This window comes from Lynx canadensis, chromosome X (assembly GCF_007474595.2).
Source record: "Lynx canadensis isolate LIC74 chromosome X, mLynCan4.pri.v2, whole genome shotgun sequence".
Taxonomy (NCBI): Eukaryota; Metazoa; Chordata; class Mammalia; order Carnivora; family Felidae; genus Lynx; species Lynx canadensis.
In genome coordinates, this window is record NC_044321.2 from 39,468,553 (window position 1) to 39,488,259 (window position 19,707).

The 19,707-nt window shown below is 43.0% G+C and overlaps 1 long non-coding RNA gene across 1 annotated transcript in view; it reads left to right on the top strand.

Moving 5' to 3' along the window:
• LOC115507583 overlaps positions 1-19,335 on the top strand; it is a 40,436-nt gene extending 21,101 nt beyond the window's left edge. The window contains exon 3 of the long non-coding RNA XR_003966728.1: positions 19,253-19,335. This is a non-coding gene — a long non-coding RNA (uncharacterized LOC115507583). The remainder of the gene's footprint in view (positions 1-19,252) is intronic.
• Positions 19,336-19,707: the final 372 nt, after the last annotated feature.

Consider the following 19,707-nt stretch of genomic DNA (forward strand, 5'->3'; position numbering starts at 1 on the left):
AAGGGTGGCCGTTAAGTCCTGAGGTTTGGAATTCTGGTCGAACAAGTATTGTGTTCAGTTTGGTTGTATAGGATCTTGGAAAAACTGGCCACACTAACTTGATTCAACCCAAGTTTCGTTTTGTTTGGAAAGGTAAATATGTGAAAACAAATACAGGCTGGCCCTTTAAGAAGCCCAATTCAATCTGGGACAAGATGGCTCTGATACAAAGAGTTCCCTGACCTTACTTTGGGAACCATTGTCCTGGGTCACCTAGGCCAACACCTCTTAAATTTTTGGAGCCCAGAATCCCCTGACAGGGTCAAAAAATTATTTAGGACCCCAATGAGCCTTGGCTTATGTGGATTATATCTGTTGACTCTTACCATATTAAAAATTAGAGCCGAGAAATATTGTAAATATCTATTTAGAAATCATCTTTGAAATAACAACAATACCCGTTTTACAATTTAACACGAGTAAAATATTTTCGTGAAAAATAACTTTTTTTTCTCTTCCCAAACCAAGAAGATCAGTGAGAAAAGTGGCATTATTTTGTTTTCAAATCTCTTTATCATCTGGCTTAATAGAAGACAGATGGGTTCTCATATTTGCTTCTGCATTCTAGCTGTTGCAATATGTTGTTTTGATGGAAGCATACATATGAACAAAATCCAGCTCACGCAGACATGTAGTTAGTTGGAAAAGGGAGGGAGTATTTTCATAGCTGTTTTAGATACTACACCAAAATGCAACAAAGTGTAGAGTCCTGTAAAGGTTCGTTGCAACATGGAATCTGAGACCACCGTCAGTGAGCTTTTCATTCTCTATCACATTAAAATTCGTCGGGACGTCTCGCGCGTGGAATACATTTTTTTCCCCCGTGCATACTTTTAGAAAACTATGAACTGGTCATTTAGAAGATATTGGTGCACCAAGTTATGCAGATATTGCAAATGTTGACACATTTCATGACACAAAAACTTTTAAATCGTATTTGTTAATATCAACACTAATCTCAACAGCAAACGTCTTTAAAGTTTGGGAAGCTGCCAGGCACATGGTGATGGATGTAAGCTTTCCAAAATTTTAATTTTCTCTTGAAAGTTGGAATTTTATCTTTGGCAACAAACATCGTCAGTTGTTTTCCTTGAAATAACAGACTCACTTTGTTCATTGTCAAAAAAAAAAAATGTATCTGCCAAATACCCAAGTCCGAATAACCGTGATTTGTCTCTCAGTTATTTGTTCAAGTGAAAATGGTCCTCCATGAAAAAGGCAGCTAGTTCAGCTCACGACTCAATTGTACAACTACTTGTTCTTCAGACAACTATCACATGTTAGTGGACAGAAGTGCTTTGTGCGTATTTCTCACTGTGTCACACAGAATATTAAAATTAAAAAAAAATTTTTTTCAACGTTTATTTATTTTTGGGACAGAGAGAGACAGAGCATGAACAGGGGAGGGGCAGAGAGAGAGGGAGACACAGAATCGGAAACAGGCTCCAGGCTCCGAGCCATCAGCCCAGAGCCTGACGCGGGGCTCGAACTCACGGACCGCGAGATCGTGACCTGGCTGAAGTCGGACGCTTAACCGACTGCGCCACCCAGGCGCCCCCAGAATATTAAAATTTTTAAGAGAAGGCGCAGGCTAGGCGTTTTCCAATAAACATAGAGATACAAGCTCATGTTTGAGAATCCTCAAGCACTAGGTGCTCCTGATAGCTCTGGCCAGGTGAAAGTCAGATGTCCCCTGGGGGTTAAGACCTCAACATAAGAATTTGCAGCGGTACCGGGAAGGGAGACCCAATTCAACCTAAGAGAGAATCACTCCTGGGTTGTTATGGATGGATGAAATTTGAAAATTCACTTCAACAGGAGCTCTCTAGATTATGAGTGGCCCACCTTTCTTTTGAATAAATTACCCAAATCCTAGGAAACGCTGGGAACAACAACAACAAGAAAACCCCACACACCAATAAAGAACCTTTCCCCACAACAATGGCCAAATCTGGTAGACGCACAATTCCAATTTGGTGGGCCGGGGTCCGATCCATTGTTTTCTACGAAAAAATACATATTAGAGTAGATGTCAAAATCATCTTTTTCTTTCTAGAAGGGCAGTTATTGGCTCCAGAAAGACCCTGCAGTTGGGGCTACGATGGAATACGACAAAGGCATGATACGATGGTGTTGGGCTAGAGATCCAAGGACATTGTTTCAACTCATCTGTCTTTCATCCTTGCAAGGATCTCAGAAGATAGAAACAAAAACACTTGCAAAGTGAGACTCAGTAAAACTTGATTACGAACTAGCATTTTGCTTCCAAACCCAAATGTGAAGGAAGCTCTGATAATAGGCTGGATTCCACAGATGGCTCATTTACCCAAGCCAAGTTAGCTTCAATGTTCTAGAACCAAAGCTTCCTAAAAGCCCACTTTGCATCTCTTTCCTAAGTTTACAAGTTACCACTTCACTAGGGCAGAAAGCCATCCTGTAGAGCAACGTTCACAGCAGCATTACTGACAACAGCCAAAAAGTGGAAACAACTCAAGTGTACGTGACTGGATGAATAGATACACAACATGTGGTCTATACATACATGAAATATCGTGAAGCCTTAAAAAGGAATAAAATTGTGGGACGCCTGGGTGGCTCAGTCGGTTGAGCGACCAACTTCAGCTCAGGTCACGATCTCACGGTCCGTGAGTTCGAGACCCGCGTCGGGCTCTGTGCTGATGGCCCGGAGCCCGGAGCCTGCATCGGATTCTGTGTCTCCCTCTCTCTCTGCCCCTCCCCCACACATGCTCTGTCTCTCTCTGTCTCAGAAATACATAAACATTAAAAAAAACTTTTAAAAAAGGAATAAAATTGTGCTACATGTGAAAATGTGGATGAACCTTGAAGATGTCATCCGAAGTGAATAACCTGGACACAAAAAGACAAGTACTGTATGATTCCACCTATATGAGGTGCCTAGAATAGTCAAATCCAGAGACGTGGAAACATTTTGTAGGGAGGACCCATTCATCTAAGTGCAAACACTTTGGGGATGATGCAAGCACATTATCTCACGAAGTCAAGATAGTGAACAAATGGACAGTTACATTTGGGCAACACTGCTATGAATAAACCACACTTGACTCTCAATGTTGTTGTTGTTGCCTGTCGGCTTACCTTTCAGTCTTCTCATTTTGTTTCCAAAGCGCTTTCTCCCTTACCCTCTACTTTGTTTTATTTCCATTTTTTCTCCATCTCTAATCTTTCTTTCATTGGGCTCCCTTCTTCAATCATTTGTCTTTGCTGCTCTTTCTTTTATCTTCTCACCTGTACTTGCTCTTGTCTACTTCCATCTTCCCTTTCCCCCCTGGACGCGGAGCTCCTACCCCAGATGGGTTTTGTGGAAAGATTAAAGCCTCTACCTGGTCTCTCTTTTGCTTCCAGCCATACCCCTCAATAATAACAGTGATGCAGAGAGACTTGAGATAGGGTCCAGGCATCTCAAACCGGGTAGTCTAGAGGGTCTCCAAAGAGGAAAAATGGACACAGCCAATTTTCAGAGACGGGCAAGCTGTTAACAGCTGCAGTAAAGCAGGTTGAATCAGATGAGGGTTTTTTTTTCCCACACCAGAAATTAGAACTATGATTCAGCATGGGCCTCTGCAGGCACATTCGAGTATAATATCTTTGAGGGCAGAGCCATCCCACCCATCTTGCACATAGTTTGCAAATGAATGAAAGTCAAGGTTAACCAGATAGAACTTATAATGGGCGTGATCGCTTTTAACTGGTTCAGCTAATTTAATCATCCGCGGTCAAAATAAGATATTTTCCGGATAGACAGGACAGAGTTTCAGAGCATTGGCTCTGGAGCCCCACACCCTGGGTTTGCATCCTAGAACTATCCTCCCTAGCTGTATGGACATGGGAGAGTTGTTTGAGTTCTAAAATATTTCCATTTTTTAAAATATCAGGGCCTTTTAAATGTCGGGACATTTACTTCCCACCACCAACTCGATAAAATGTTCTGAGGGTTTATTTGACCTTGGATTGATGTGAGGGTCATAGCATTTGAGCAGTCTCAGAAGTGATATGAGGTCTGTTTCCAAGTCTCTGGGCTCTAAGGAAGGACAAGGCAAGACTTTCTTATCCATACAGTGTATAGACAACGCATCCTAGAAGTTCAGAAAGTACATGGTTACCTCCACACTGAGGGATCAGAGACGGTCTTCATGTGGCATTCCAAGGGCCTCTTGTAGGAATCCAAGGTCCAGACGTGTGATGCTGGGGGGGGAAAGTTCCATTTTGAGTGAAAGCATCAAAGTAAGGAAGTGGGTGTCATATACAGAAAACACGGCAGGCATGAAGACAACCCTGGAGAGCAATGTAGAAAAGGCAGGTGGGTGCCAGGTTAAAGACAGCTTGAATGACAGGCTGAAGAACCATTCCTCTGCATGTGTTTCCGGGGCACCATTAGATCTCCTTCCTTCTATTTTCCCTGAAGTGCAAGAGTAAGGTCTGCAGCCCCCTCCTGTCCCAGGAAACCCCCCGGCCTTCCATTTCCCAGCCCAGTAGACATCCCTCCATCCCTCCACCCACACCCTTCCAGCTTTGAGCAGCGAAGACTTGCCTCCCAGTCCATAGGCCAAAGAGAAACTCACACTGTCAGGACCCTTTCCTCAAAAAACAATGTCCAGACCCCCCATCTTTACTTTCACATCCACTGAATATCTCCATTTCTCTTTTAAAACACTTTTTTTAAGTTTATTTACTTATTATGAGAGAGACAGAGAAAGTGTGAGTAGGGGAGGGACAGAGAGAGAGGGAGAGAGAGAGAGAACTCCAAACAGGCTCTGTGCTGACAGCCCATTGCGGGACTTGAACTCGTGAAACCGTGAGAGCCGAAACCGAGTTCGACGCTTAACTGAGCTACCCAGGCGCCCCTGAATATCTCCATTTCTGAGATCCGTGACTGGCTGCTCCAGTTATCTATTCCTACTCAGCAAACTATTCCAGACTTTAAACAACAACTTATGTTGTTTTAAACACAACTTATGTGGCTTTAAACAACAACTTATTGTTATAGCTCATACTGGGTCAAGAATCCAGACAGGACACAGAGAGGAAGCTTATTATGGCTCTATAAAGTCTGGACCCTCAATTTGTACATCTAGTGGATACAATGGTGGGAGACCGGCTGAGTCGCTATCTTTCTGTTCTCTGTCTATGTCTCTCCTCTCACATGAACGCTCCACAAGCTAGCTTGGGCTTCCTCACAGCATGGTAGCCTCAGGGTAGTCAGATTTCTTAACTGATGTCTCGGGGCTTCAAAAGGAAGGAAGCAAAAAAAAATATGTCAGTCCTCTTAAAGGCTACATCTGGAAGTGACAGAGCATCACTTCTGCCATATTCTATTAGTCAAAGCAATCACAGTTCAGCCAAGAGTCAGCAGACCTCACTTCTCCATGAAAGAACTGCCAGAGAATTTGTGGCCATTTTTCATCCAGCACGTTGGATTGACAGCAAGAATCTTCCCTGCGGAAAGCTTCCCATTGCTTTGCATGCCTCCTTTCATTCACCCTTTCTCTCATGTAGAACACACTTCCAAATGCCTTAAATATCCAGCCACCTGGATCAGACTTGACTTTCCATTTCCCCTCTGTTATGGGTTGAATTGTGTCCTCCAACAAATAGATGTTAAAGTGTTAACTCTTAATGCCTCAGAATGTAACTTTATTTAAAATTAGGTCTTTAGAGATGTTGAGTGTGGGTCCTAATCCAATGTTACTAGTGTCTTCAGAAATGGGAAATTTGGACACAGAGGCAGACATGCCCAATGTAAACAGACAAAGGGAGAAGATACCCATTCTACAAACCAAGGAATGTCTGCGGTGACCAGAAGCTAGGAGAAAAACTTGGGACAGATCCTTTCCTAGAGCCTTCAAAGGGATCATTGCCCTGCCAATACCTTGATTTCAGACTTCTGGATTCCAGAACTGTGAGCCAATACATTTCTTTTATTCTGAACAACCTAGTTTGTGACACTTTACAATGGCAGCCCTAGAAAACTAATTCCCTCTAACATGAAAAATACAGACTCCAACATGTCTAGGGACATCTGTATAGTCGGGCAAGTTTCCTTTGCAATGGCCAAGCCCATCCCAAGAATCTACCCCCTACCTTTTCCTCCCATCGCCTTCAGCACCCCTTCCAACTGAACCTGGAGGACGTTAAAGAGACATGCAATATCTCCAGCACACATTAGCCCACTTAATTCCCATAACTACCCTATAAATCAGTGTGTCTCAATCTGCCAAGTTGCCATGACAAAACACTGCACTGGCCGGGTAGCTTTTAAACAACAGAGATTTAGGGGTGCCTGGGTGGCTTGGTTGGTTAAGCGTCTGACTTTGGCTCAGGTCATGATCTCACAGTTCACGAGTTCAAGCCCCACATCAGGCTCTGTGCTGCCAGCTCAGAACCTGGAGCCTGCTTCGGACTCTGTGACTCTCTCTCTCTCTCTCTCTCTCTGCCCCTCCCCTGCTCATGTTCTGTCTCTCTCTGTCTCTCAAAAAATAAGCTTAAAAAAATTAAAAAAAAATAAAAAATAAACAACAGAGATTTATACCTCACCGTTCTGAGACTGGGAATTCCAAGATCAAGGCTCCAGCATGGTCACATTCTGATGAGACCTTTCTTTCTATTTCATAGCAAACTCCTTTTTCCTGTGTCTTCACAGGGAAGGGGCTAGGGATCTCTTTTGGGTCTCTTTTATAAGGCACTACTCTTGGGGCACCAGACTGACTCAGTCAGTAGAACATGCAGCTCCTGATCTCAGGGTTGTAAGTTTGAGCCCCGCATCGGGTGCAGAGATTACTTAAAAATAAAATCTTTCTAAGGCACTACTCTCCTTTATGAGGGCTCCACTCTCATGAACTATGCACCTCCCAAAGACCCCGCCTCCTAATACCATCAACGTGGGCAGCAGGATTTCAATGTATGAATTTTGGGGAGCCACATTCAGGCTATAGTAGTCAGGTATTGTTGCTTCCATTTTACAGAAAAGGAAGTTGAGTTCCAGAGGTCATGGAATCTATCCAAGATCATGCAGTTATGAGCTACTGGGCAGATGACATTGACTTCCACTGTGCAGCTTGCACGATGATCGCATGGCAGCCTCCCTCTGCAACTGGACTATTTTTAAGTGGGAAAATGGGTTTGTTGTTGTTGTTTGTTTTTGTTTTTGTTTTTGTTTTTGTTTTAGAGAGAGAGAGAGCACACCAGTGGAGTTGAGGGGCAGAGGGAGAGAGGGAATCTTAAGCAGGCTCCATACTCAGCCCAGAGCCCAGTGCAGGGCTTCACCCTACAACCCTGGGATCATCAACTGAGCTGAAATTAAAAGTCGGATGCTCAACTTACTGAGCCACCCAGGTGCCCCAGTGGGAAGGTGTTTTGAGTGTAGAACTTAATATTTATCTCACTCAGTGCGTTTCTTTTTCCAAAGGCAGCCCATGGGTCTAAGATATTATAATCATTCTTTTTCCTAGATATATTGTCATTAACAAAACTAAAGGTTTCTAATAAAATTAAATTACAATTGTCGCTTCAAAAGTTATACGGGCCGGGGGCGCCTGGGTGGCTCAGTCTGTTAAGCGCCAACTTCGGCTCAAGTCATGATCTCGCAGTTCTTGAGTTCCAAACCCGCATCGGGCTCTGTGCTGAAAGCTCAGAGCCTGGAGCCTGTTTTGGATTCTGTGTCTCCCTCTCTCTCTGCTCCTTCCCCGTTCATGCTCTGTCTCCGTCCATCTGTCTATCAAAAATAAACATTAAAGAAAAAAGTGACGCATGCCAATTAAGGACACTTTAGACATTCCATGGAAATCAAAGTAAGAAACTTTTAGCAGACATTTCTTGAACAACTATAAGGTAGTAAGTGCTTCAGGGGTACAGGGTTGAGCAACACACGGTGACCACTTGTCCTCAGGTAATCAAAGAAAATAATAAACACACACAAAGATACGTGATCTCCTATCTCAGGAGAAATGTGACCTCACTTCTACACAGGTGGCTTCTTCAACTCATCAGCAGCTTCGCTCTGATGTCGGCACAGTCTTGTTTCTAAAATACTTCCATACCATCCCTCCACGTTTTTCTTCGTCCTTTGAGATCAGATTTCTAACTTTAGGCTCCGTGAGTTTTACAGGCGCCTGCCCTTCCTTCCCTTCTTCCTACTTCCAAAGACAAAGCCTCCGTTTGTCACGCTTGCCTCCAACTCCTTCCCAGGTGCAAAAGGCTTGTCCTGCTCCTTAAAATGCCGTCTTCCATTCACCGTGGTACAAAACAAAATTTGAACTAATGCTTCATCCTTTTGGCTTAAGCCCAAATCGCAATCTTCTGTGTACATATGTGTGTGTCCTTGCGTGTGCCTGGATGCCCACCTACATGCCTATATGTCTTAGCTCTATTCTCTGAGAGGCTCTAGAAACACGGACACATCAGGAACAACGAATATGTCTAGTGCCATATCTTGTTTTCTAAATACCATTCTCCATTCGACGGAACCCGGGTTCCTTGGCGAAATGTGTGATTCCAGGGCTGCGGCATAGAAAGCAGAAGATGATCCTGAAATATCTTGTTATGCTGGAAAATAAGGAAGTGCTCGAAGAATAGAGGGGACTTCACAGAACCCAGCTTGGAGGAGCTCCCACTGGTAAAATCTTGGATAATTTGAGATTAAAATAAATAACTACAGTAATAGATTCTCATCCAACGAATATAATAAAGTCTTAGGAATGTATACTGTTATCAATAAACAGGGGGAAAGGGGAAAGCTTTCCCTGAGAGTAGAATGTCAACCAATAAATGTGGAAGGCATAATGGAGTTAGAAAATCATCAACAGATGCTAAATCTCATGAGTAGAAATTGGATGAAGAACATATTTACATTGTTTCACAGAATCTCCCCACAGCACTTATTAATTACCATGGGAAAATAATAATTACATGATGGAGAAGCCCAGCAGACACCCTTTTAAACAAAGGGATCAAATTTAACATCACCGATATTATGACAAAATAACGCTGTGTGCCTCCTGCTATGATGCACTGGGAAAGCGCAACCTCACTTCTGTGGTGGTCCTTTCAGAGGATCTGCTCACGTGGCAACACCAGCCGGAGCCAAGCCGAGGGACATTCTACAAAATAGTTTGTACTCTGCAAAAATGCTAAGGCCAAAAGAGACAAGGAAATGCTGACAGATCGTTCCAGTTTAAGGGAGGTTGGGGTTACATGACAACCAAAGGCAATGCATGATCCTGAATCGAATTCTGAATCAGCAGAGACAAAATAGGTCTAAAGCACATCGGGACAATGGTGAAATCTGAATGCGGAGCAGGGATTAGACAATAGCATTGTGTCGGCGTTAAATTTCCCGATTCTGATCGCTGTGCGGTGGATATGTAAGAATGTGTCTGTGTTCTTAGGAAATGCACGCTGAAGTATTTGGAAAAGGGGTTGATGTCAGCAACTTACTCTCAAATGTTTCCCCCCAAAATTAACAAATAAGCTAGAGAGAGAGAGGAGGAGGAGGAGGAGGAGGAAGAGAAGGAGGAAGATGAGGGGGAGAAGGAGGAGAAGGAAGAGAAGGAAGAGGAGGAAGAGGAGGAGGGGGAGGAGGAGGGGGAGAAAGAGGAGGGGGAGGAGGAGGAGGAAGAAGAGAAGGAAGAGAAAGAGGAGGAAGAGGAGGAGGAGGAGGGGGAGGAGGAGGAAGAGAAGGAAGAGGAGGGGGAGAAAGAAGAGAGGGAGGAGGGAGGAGGGGAGAAGGAGAAGAAGAAAGCAAATGAGGCAGAACGTAAACAATCGGTGACTCCAAGCATAGGGCTGTATTGTTGCAACTTTTCTGTACATCTGAAATTATCAACATATCGAAACACAAAAGCAAATCATCACTTTTTTTAAGGCACGCTTTTTGGCAAAGCCACCACGGGCGGCTTATTCGCCATATATTCCCCAGTGTGGGTGAGGCTGTAAGTTCCGCAGCTGAGAAGGAGTTCTGATAAACTGCGCAGGGGCGAGAAGGCTTGAGGACGCCGGCTGTCCTGGAGGAAAAAGGAAGACCACTGTGGAAAAAAAAGGATGTGTAGAACACAAATGAGATGCTGGGGGTGGCCGGGCTTCCTGTTGCCATTACGCCGTTATTCCCGTCTTACGCACCTCCCCGTCCTTGCGCCCAAAGCAGATGGCATCGCTCAGAGCAAGAATATGGGATCAGCTCTACACATGTTGTTTTGAGCCAGAGGACTCTTATTTCTGCCCAGTGCTTATGTCTCTTTCCCCGCCCCCCCTCCCCATCTTTCTCGGCTCCAAAAATTATGCTTAGGTGTAGGCATCCTCCTATTTTACCTTATTACCTCCAAGAAAGCCAGAGCATGACTGCTGAAAATATTTATCCCCACACCTGCTAATAATATATAGATGGGGACACGCTGCCGTTTTCAATGATCTGGCTGAACAATACAAATAGCTTACACTCTTGGACGCCGGGGTTTCATTTTCATTAACTTACCAATCCTCGCGATGATCCTGTGTGGGAGGTTCTGTCATTATCCCCATTTCACAGACGAGAAAGCTGAGACCTGGGGGAAGTTGCTACCACGATGGCGGAACTGGGCCATCAGCTCGAGGGTCAGCACGCCTAGCCACGACAACACCGGGCCTTTATTCAGTGCCTTGGATCACCGGTGCGGTCGGAGGACTGAACTTCATCACTGGCAGCTCAGAAATCGGACTCAACAACCTCCTGAAAGTGGGTTTGTCTCTCCGAGACAGTTTCTCATCAACCCTTAATGTGCTTTTGGATATCAGAATCATAGGAATGGGGATTATTCCGCCTCCCTGACCAGCGTATTCTCTTCCTGTAGGCAGCCCTCCATGGGAGGCCGGACCATAGCCAAAGCATAATATAGACTCCAGACAAAGGGCGTTGATGAGTCCGGGGTTGCATGGTATTGGGCCAAGTTTGTCTGAAATTCATGCATCCCTCAGACTAAAGACACCTTCTCCACCAAAGAAATTGCTCAACTGTCTTTAATCAGGTCGTCTCTCTTATGGAGAAGGACGCTATAAATGCTGATGCAAGCTTTTCCCCGGTAAAACCAGGACTGATTTTGAGAACACCAGAACCCACTCGATGCTCGTCATCCAGAGTTGGTGTCTACCATGAGTACCTCTGTGTGTTAATCCACAATTAATCTGCATCTTGGATCACCGTCTTGTGCTGAGATGCTAAGTAAAATGCTATAGCATTCAGAATTCAGTTGCATTACAGTTTATGAAGCTTTCCTGCATCCCTGGACAAGTTACACCTTTTCTTGTCCCCAAACCTTAGTTTATGCCATTCCTTCTCCCTACGTCCATCATCTTCTTTCTTATCAAGATCCCTTCCCCGTTCTCCTGTGGTTAGTTTTTATTTTTTTAATGTTTTAATTTTTTAAAATTTACATTCAAATTACTTAGCATATAGTGAAACCATGATTTCAGGAGTAGATTCCTTAGTGCCCCTTACCCATTTAGCCCGTCCCCCCTCCCACAACCCCTCCCGTAACCCTCAGTTTGTTCTCCATATTTATGAGTCTCTTCTGTTTTGTCCCCCTCCCTGTTTTCATATTATTTTTGTGTCCCTTCCCTTATGTTCATCTGTTTTGTCTCTTAGAGTCCTCATATGAGTGAAGTCATATGATTTTTGTCTTTCTCTGACTAATTTCACTTAGCATAATACCGTCCAGTTCCATCCACGTAGTTGCAGATGGCAAGATTTCATTCTTTTTGATTCCCGAGTAATACTCCATTGTATATATATATATATATATATATATATATATATATATATAGTGGTTAGTTTTTATGTCACTATTTTACAAACAGTTATAAGAGAATATTGTGAAAAACTATATGCCAACCAACTGGATGACCTAGAAGAAATGAATAAGTTCCTAGAAGCAGATAAATTACCAACACTGAAGCAGGAATAAATAGAAAACTTGAACAGACCCAGAACCAGCAAAGCAATTGAATTCGTTTCTCTGTCAGTATTCTGATGTACATGATTTCCAACTCTTGTCCATCCCTCCAATACACACACAAACGAAAATTCTAGTGATCATTTTATTCTGCCTTATCCTGGACTTTCTTCTTTGAATCCCTAGCCCAGCTCATACAACCCAGGCTGGTCTATGTTGGCCCTGCATGTAGAATCTGGACAGAAGCAAATTTGTAGTGTAGCTTTGACACGAGTAAGCTCTTGTTTCTATGATTGCATCACAAATTTAACATTTCTGGCCCAAGTCTCAAAAACCCATTGACCATAAGCAGAGTCCAATAGATATTTATACAGTGCCTGCTACTTACCAGAAAACGGGGCTCCATTTTGGAGGGACAGTGATAAAAGATAATCAAGGTCCCCGACCTCACATAACTTACAATCTAGCAGGAAACCCATATAAGGAAACAAGCAGTCACACGAACCGAGGGGCATCAGATATGTAAGAGGAGTTCGCACTACAGGGTCCTAACCTGGTTTGTATTTGCGGCATGGTAGAGAGAATATCCACAAAAAGCAGGCATTAGATACCCAAGGAGATGGAGAAAAGGGGTTCCGGTGAGAAAGGGTGGGGGTGCAAGAGGGATAGACATGTTAAAGGACGTGAATGAAGTTGTTCAAGGACAGAGAGTGAGGAGGCAGGGGTGGCTGAAAGATACTGATGAGAGATAAGGGGCACCAGCAGCCATTTTAGGGCTTTGGTTTGGACTTTGCCCTTAAAAGTAGCCAGAAGTCGTTGATAGCTTGTGTTCTGTTGTTAGAAAAATCACTCTGGCTGCCACCTGATGAAGAGCCTGAAGAGGGGCCAGGGAGGATGTGTGACCTTGGACAGCTTATGCATCCTCTGTGGGTCTCAGTTTCTTCACCGGCGAAACGTGGTGATGAACAGTCGCTTCCTCATAGGGCTGTGATGAAGGTGAAATAGGTTAATATATGTACAACGTCCTGGAATTACCTGGCCACATATTTGCCTTTCAATAAGCATTAGCTATAATCATTAAGGCATTTATGCCCATGCTTCCAGAAAAGAACACATAGGAGAGTGCATCATAGATTTTTTCCATTTTTTAAATGTTTGCTTATTTTTGAGAGAGAGAGAGACAAAGTATGAGTAGGGGAGGGGCAGAGAGAGAGGGAGACACAGAATCCGAAGCAGGCTCCTGGCTCTGAGCCATCAGCACAGAGCCCGACACAGGGCTCGAACTCACGGACTGTGAGATCATGACCCAAGCTGAAGTCGAACACTTAACCGACTGAGCCACCCAGGTGCCCCAGAACGTGCATCATGTTTTATGTTGGGGACTTCAGTTTTTCTTTTATTTCTGTTGTTAAATACTGAGTTTTTACCCTTTCGCTACAAACCAAGATGATTTTAGGACATGAATTATGTGGTACAATTCTGTAAGCATGGTCTTGACAATATTTCCGAGAGAGTCAACTTCTATGAACAGTAGAAATGAGGCCAGCGTGAAGGGCATTCATTTTCGACTGACAGACTCTTAGCTTCTGTGATGTGTGTGGACCATACTAAGACTAATGGTACAGCAAGGTGGGAGGGTCTCTCCAAATTTAGAGCCCATCAGACCAAGGGGCTGATCCACTTGTCTTAAACTTGTTGGGCAGCACAAAAAGTCAGATGAACTCCCAGAGCATCAACAGCACAGAGGCAAATCAGCGGTCCCAAAGTGTGTATCGAGTGGGGCTCAACAAAGAATACATACCCTTCGCTGACAATATGGCAACTCGAACCAGTATTCAACATTTTCCTTCTCAAATTGGAAACACAACCTCGAGAGTTTGTTTTGTTTTTATAGCTCTCTATACCTGGTCTTCTGAAGTCATATTTATTTATCATTTACTTGCAAGTATAAAAGATTAAGTCGGGATATTTTGCTCTAATGTTGCCAGTAGTTTCTACAGTGCACAAAACGGAAAGAAGCCCTCTGCTTGGCCTGAATGGTTATGATTCATCCTTCTCCACCACCTACCTCGTAAGACAAGGCGGACATAGGTCTGTAAAAAAATATATTTAAGCATCTTGGTCTCTATAAAGTAAATATTTTCACATGGGACATATCCCCAAACAGTACTCACTCTTTTGCTTTGTCTCCAATAGTAATTGACTTTTTAAAAACTTTTTTATTGTGAAATAAAACAGGGATACAAAAAATCCCACCACACAATGGAGTTAGGTCTTTGAAATCATCACCCAGGTCAAGAAAGAAAACTTTGCTAGCCATTCTAGAAACTTCTCAGTTCCCTGCCTTCAATCCCAACCCCTTCCTTCACCACAAAACAACCACTATCCTGATTTGCCTCTCTTTACAGTCTTCTCACCCAACGGTGCATTTCTACGTATTTTGGTTTAATCTTACCCATTAAAAAATGCAGCCTTAATTAACAATTTCCTTTTCCATCTCTTTCTTTTTTTTATTTACCTGTTGAAGAACTGGGACCATTTGACCTACAGAATTTCCCACAGTTTGAATTTTTTTAATGTTTATTTATTGGGGGGGGGGGCAGAGAGAGGGAGGCACAGAATCTCAAGCAGGCTCCAGGCTCTGAGCTGTCAGGCCAGAACCCCACACAGGTCTCGAACCCACGAACCGTGAGATCGTGACCTGAGCCGAAGTCGGTCGCTCAACCGATTAAGCCACCCAGGCTCCTGTCCTGGTTTGAATTTTGTTAATTGCATGTGCAGTGGTAATGACGTACAGCATATTCCTCTGTCCCTTGTACTTCAGGCGAATTGGCAGCTGGATCCACAGTCTCAATCGGAATTGTAGTCAATCATTTTGGCAAGGGGGTGCTCTGTTCTTTCATTCATAAGATTTCATAACATCTGATGGTCTCTCCCATTATGATATTATCAAGTGTCGACGTTTAATGCCTGGATCCACTAATTCACTGGAGGCTGTAAAATGGTGATTTTCTAATTCTATTGTTTCCTATTTTTATTAGTTAAAATACTTTTATAAGAGACATTACTTCTCATTTATAACTGTGACTCAGTAAGAGAGTTCACGTAGGAAAAGCAGGATAAGTGCCTGATTATTTTCTCTTTATTATCCTCTGGTAGTGACCAATTAATTTTTTTAAATGTTAAGAACAAATGGATTTCAATGTACTTAGTGGATTGCAATTGCAATTATTATCCATTTTGAAGCTCGAATTGTCCAGCCTTTGGCCAGCAGGAGCCTCTTTGAAGTTGGTTCCTAAGCCTTGTGTAATGGCTCTCATTTGTTCAACCTGGATTCTCCTTTACTTTCACGATCCTGGTTTGGCTCATCTACCAAACTGTTCTGTAGCTCACACTGGTTTGTGTTAAGCTCTTTATTTGCTAATTTAAGCACCTTTCTTCATTTGTTTAAAACAGTGGTTCTGAAGTGTGGTGTCCAGACCAGCACCATCAACATCACCTGGGAACTTGTTAGAAATGCAGATTTTCAGATCCCACCAGAGGCTACCGAATTACATATTCTGGGAGAGCAGCCAAGGAATACTTGTTTTTTTTTCAAAAAAGAAAAAAAAAACCTTCAGGGGCGCCTGGGTGGCTCAGTTAAGCTCCCCACTTCGGCTCAGGTCATGATCTCACCGTTGGTGGGTTGGAGCCCTGCATTGGGCTCTGGGCTGACAGCTCAGAGCCTGGAGCCTGCTTCAGATTCTGTGTCTCCCTCTCTCTCCACCCCTCCTCCGCTCGTGCTCTGTCTCTGTCTCTCGAAAAAATGAATACACGTTGAAAAAAAATTTTTAAACCCTCCAGGTAATTTTGATGAACCCTAAAATTTGAGAACCATGGCTTAATGACAAGTGCTATGGAGACCTCCTTGAATGCATTGCTGTAGCTCTAGCCATCACAAAGATCTGTTAATGTTGGAATTGGTTTTCCTTCCATATATTCTGTCAAATGCCTGTTACGGTTGACAGGTGCTCCAGGAATGGTATCTCTGTTAATGGGGCCACAGCTTCTGTTTTATTTTACCTGAGAGCTGGGAAGCCTGTTCTTTGCTGCTAACGTGAGCATGATAATGTCCCACTTGGTAGTTTCTAGGCAGAGTCGCTAGGATTCAATATGCATTTGTTGTGTATTTGCTGAGACCTAGATGTGATGCTAAGGGAAAGGGACGCCACATAGGCTAAGACACAGCCCTTGCCCTTGAAGAGTTAAAAGAAAGGTGTTTGGGGGCCTAGTGTAAGGATCCTCATGAAAGCAATTTCCACCAAGGCAGAAGCTTCGCTATGGCTCACTTCAGTCAATGCAGCTCAAGGCCGCATTTGGCCTTGCCGAGGTCTCTTGATAGAGCCAAATCCATTTTGACCGGGAGCTCGTGCACCCTTGATACTATCCTCACCCAGCCACGGACAGTGACCAACCTTATGACCCGACCTATTAACTTATGATCAGAGAGAAGCAAAACCAGAGGTTTAGATCAGATTCTTATGAATGGAGCGAGATTCCAATGAACCTAGCTTTCAGCCTTGGATGGAAAAAAGTGGATCCATCCTTAACATTTGTGGGATTTGGGACAAAAGGACCAGTGAGGTCCTAGGCCTGTGGCCAGTCCTTCTCTTCTCATCTCTAATACAACTATACACTGTGAGGGACCATGCACACACCTATGTAGACACAACACATTCTAGATTCCATGTCCTCCCTCCATCTATAGCACTACTCTCAGGAGAAACACCCCTGTGGTTTATCTGTCTTCAGGAAGAAAGAGCCAGGGAAGAGGACTACATGGGTTCTAGAAGCCAGCTTGGGGTCATCTGGGCAAGGAATCTCAGGGTCCTAGCTACCCAGAGCCTCATATAAAAGAAGGATCAAGCCTCTGAATGGGCACATCTCCTTGGATTCATGGACTTGTCATCACATAGACAGAGGCTGGGCTAGAGAAGGGTCAAAGCAGGTCTTTCTATGGAGCAGGGTGGAAGTTACCTATGTCTAAGAGTGCTACTGGAGGAAGATAGTGGAGGTAAAGTGTGCTCATAAGTCCTTGGTTCACTGAGAGAGCATACTCTCAGAGCCTTTTGGGTCAGCCGCTAGTCCTGATCTTGGCCAGTTTGCCTGATAAAGATTGTCATTGAAGATGTCAGCAAAGTTACTAGCTCTGGCTCACAGCTGGACTTCAGAAAAAAGAGTTACACATATTAAAATCAGAAATGAAAAAGGTGACATTACAACCGACACCACAGAAATACGAAGGATCAGAAGAGACTACTATGAATAATTACATGTCAACTAATCGGATAACCTAGAAGACATAGATAAATTCCTAGAAACATATAATTTACCAAGACTGAATCATGAAGAAATAGACCAATAATGAGTAAGGAGATTGAATCAGTAATCAAAAACCTCCCAATAAAGTAAAACCCACACCAAGTGGCTTTGCTGGTAAATTCTACCAACCATTTAAAGAAGGATTAATATGAATCCTTCTCAAACTCTTCCTAAAAAATTGAAAAGTAAGAAACACTCTAAAGCCAGCATTACCCTGATAGCCAAACAAGAAAAGAACACTACAAGAAAGGAAAATTACAGGCCAGCAGTATCTTTCATGAGTATAGGTGCAAAAGTCCTCAACAAATATATTAGCAAAGTGAATTCAACAGCACATTAAAAGAATTATACACCACAATCGAGTGAAATTTATCCCTGGGATGCAAAAATGTCTCAACATCTGTAAATCATTCAATATGACATATCGCATTCACAGAATGAAGGATAAAAATCATATGATTATTTCAATAGATGCAGAAAAAGCGCTTGATAAAATGCAATCTCCTTTCATAATAAAAGCTCTCAGCAAACTAGGTACAGAAGGAATGATGTACCTCAACATAATAAAGGCCATATATGACAAGACCACAGTTAACATCATACTCACTAGTGAAAAACTGAAAGCTTTTCCTGTAAGATCAGGAACAAGACAAGCTAGAAAAAGAAATAAATGGCATCCAAATCAGAAAGGAAGAAGTCAAATTGTATCCATCGATGGATGAATGGATAAAGAAGATATATCTATATCTATCTATCGATATCTATCTATCCACACACTAGAATATTTAATTACACCAGCCCAGTTTAAGCCTGACTCAGAGGGAAACTTTTATAAAGGTCTTTTAGGTTCTGATATTAATAATGTCTCTTTTCAACCTATATATAGAGATCAGGAGGACAGGTTTTCTGCTACTATCAAGTTTAGTGTTCTTGCCATCATTTGATATCCCAAATGGATCTCAGGGCCACATGCCTTTGTGTGTGTGTGTGTGTGTGTGTGTGTGTCCTAATTACTAGATTATGTAACATATGTTCTCTTTCTTCTTTTCCCATCTATGCTCATGTTCATTGGGTTGCTAGAAGCTGTAATTGCCCCCAAGCAAATTTTCCCAGGCCTAACAGCAGCTGGCGACCGCTAAGTGGTTAGCTGAGAGTGAAACCAACCACAGGAAGTTATCATACTAAAGTTACGCCCTTCTCGGCTCTCGGGCCTCAAGGAGATAATGGCGGAGATTGGGAGCAGGGCAGAACTCCAAATTGTCTATCTGAATTCACTCCAAATCTATTCGATTATAAGCATGTTATAATTAATATTATTGGGCCTCTGAATCATCAGGACCCTGACACCATAACATAGCAAGATTACTCTGTGCTCTTCACCTCTAATTTAAAAACGCTTGTTTATTGTACCCCAAACCTCTTAGTAATGGTTGCAAACCAATCTTGGAAAGGCAGCCCATCTTGCTGTCTCTATACTTCTTCGCTTGCTTGCTCTCACCCCAATCCCAGGACCACTCCTCTCCCCGCCCCAAAGAGCAACATTTCTTCTCATCCTAAACCCCACCCACGATCATCTTTGGAATGCTTATATGGGGTGTTCTTTAGCATTCTGGAACCTTTCTGGGTATTAAGTCTTTGCAAAAAAGATCAGATTCTTATAGAGTATGAAATGTGAATATGTGGAAAGATTTTTTTTCTCGAGTACATTTTGGCTCAAAGAGGAAAAGGATGCTTGTTAAAATGCTTGCTTACCTATAATAATTAATTTTTTTTCTAACAATATAAACTTGGCCCTTCTTCGTTTATTAATAGATTTTAGAGCAGTGTCCTCTCTCCCTCTCTTACCTGCTCTCTTTCCTCCTTCCTAAATGTTATATATTAATTATATTTTCCAGACCTGTTTGCCTCAGAAGTAGATTAGTGGAATTCTTCATCTGTTGCATTATTCTCGTTCTGGAAGGGAAATCATCAGGACATCTATGTCAACAGCCATCTTGGAGAAAGACAAGATACTGAAGACGTTAAATTGAATTACACTGTGGTTCTAAGTTCAACTGTCTGAGACCTGACTTCCTCGACAGCTCTGATTCAGGCCTCCCAAAATGTCGCACACTATGACTCATGCTTCCTTCTGGAAATGACGACACTTCCTCACCACCCTGATCTAAGCTGCCTGCTTTTGGTTGTCTGTGCTCCCAGGAAGGGATTTAGTTATATGTCATATTTTTTTCCATGGTGGGCAAGGAAACCCGTCTTTTGTTTTTCCAAAGGGAGAAACACACACACACACACACACACACACACACACACACACAATGACACACTGAAAATTCTGAAAATTAATACCCAG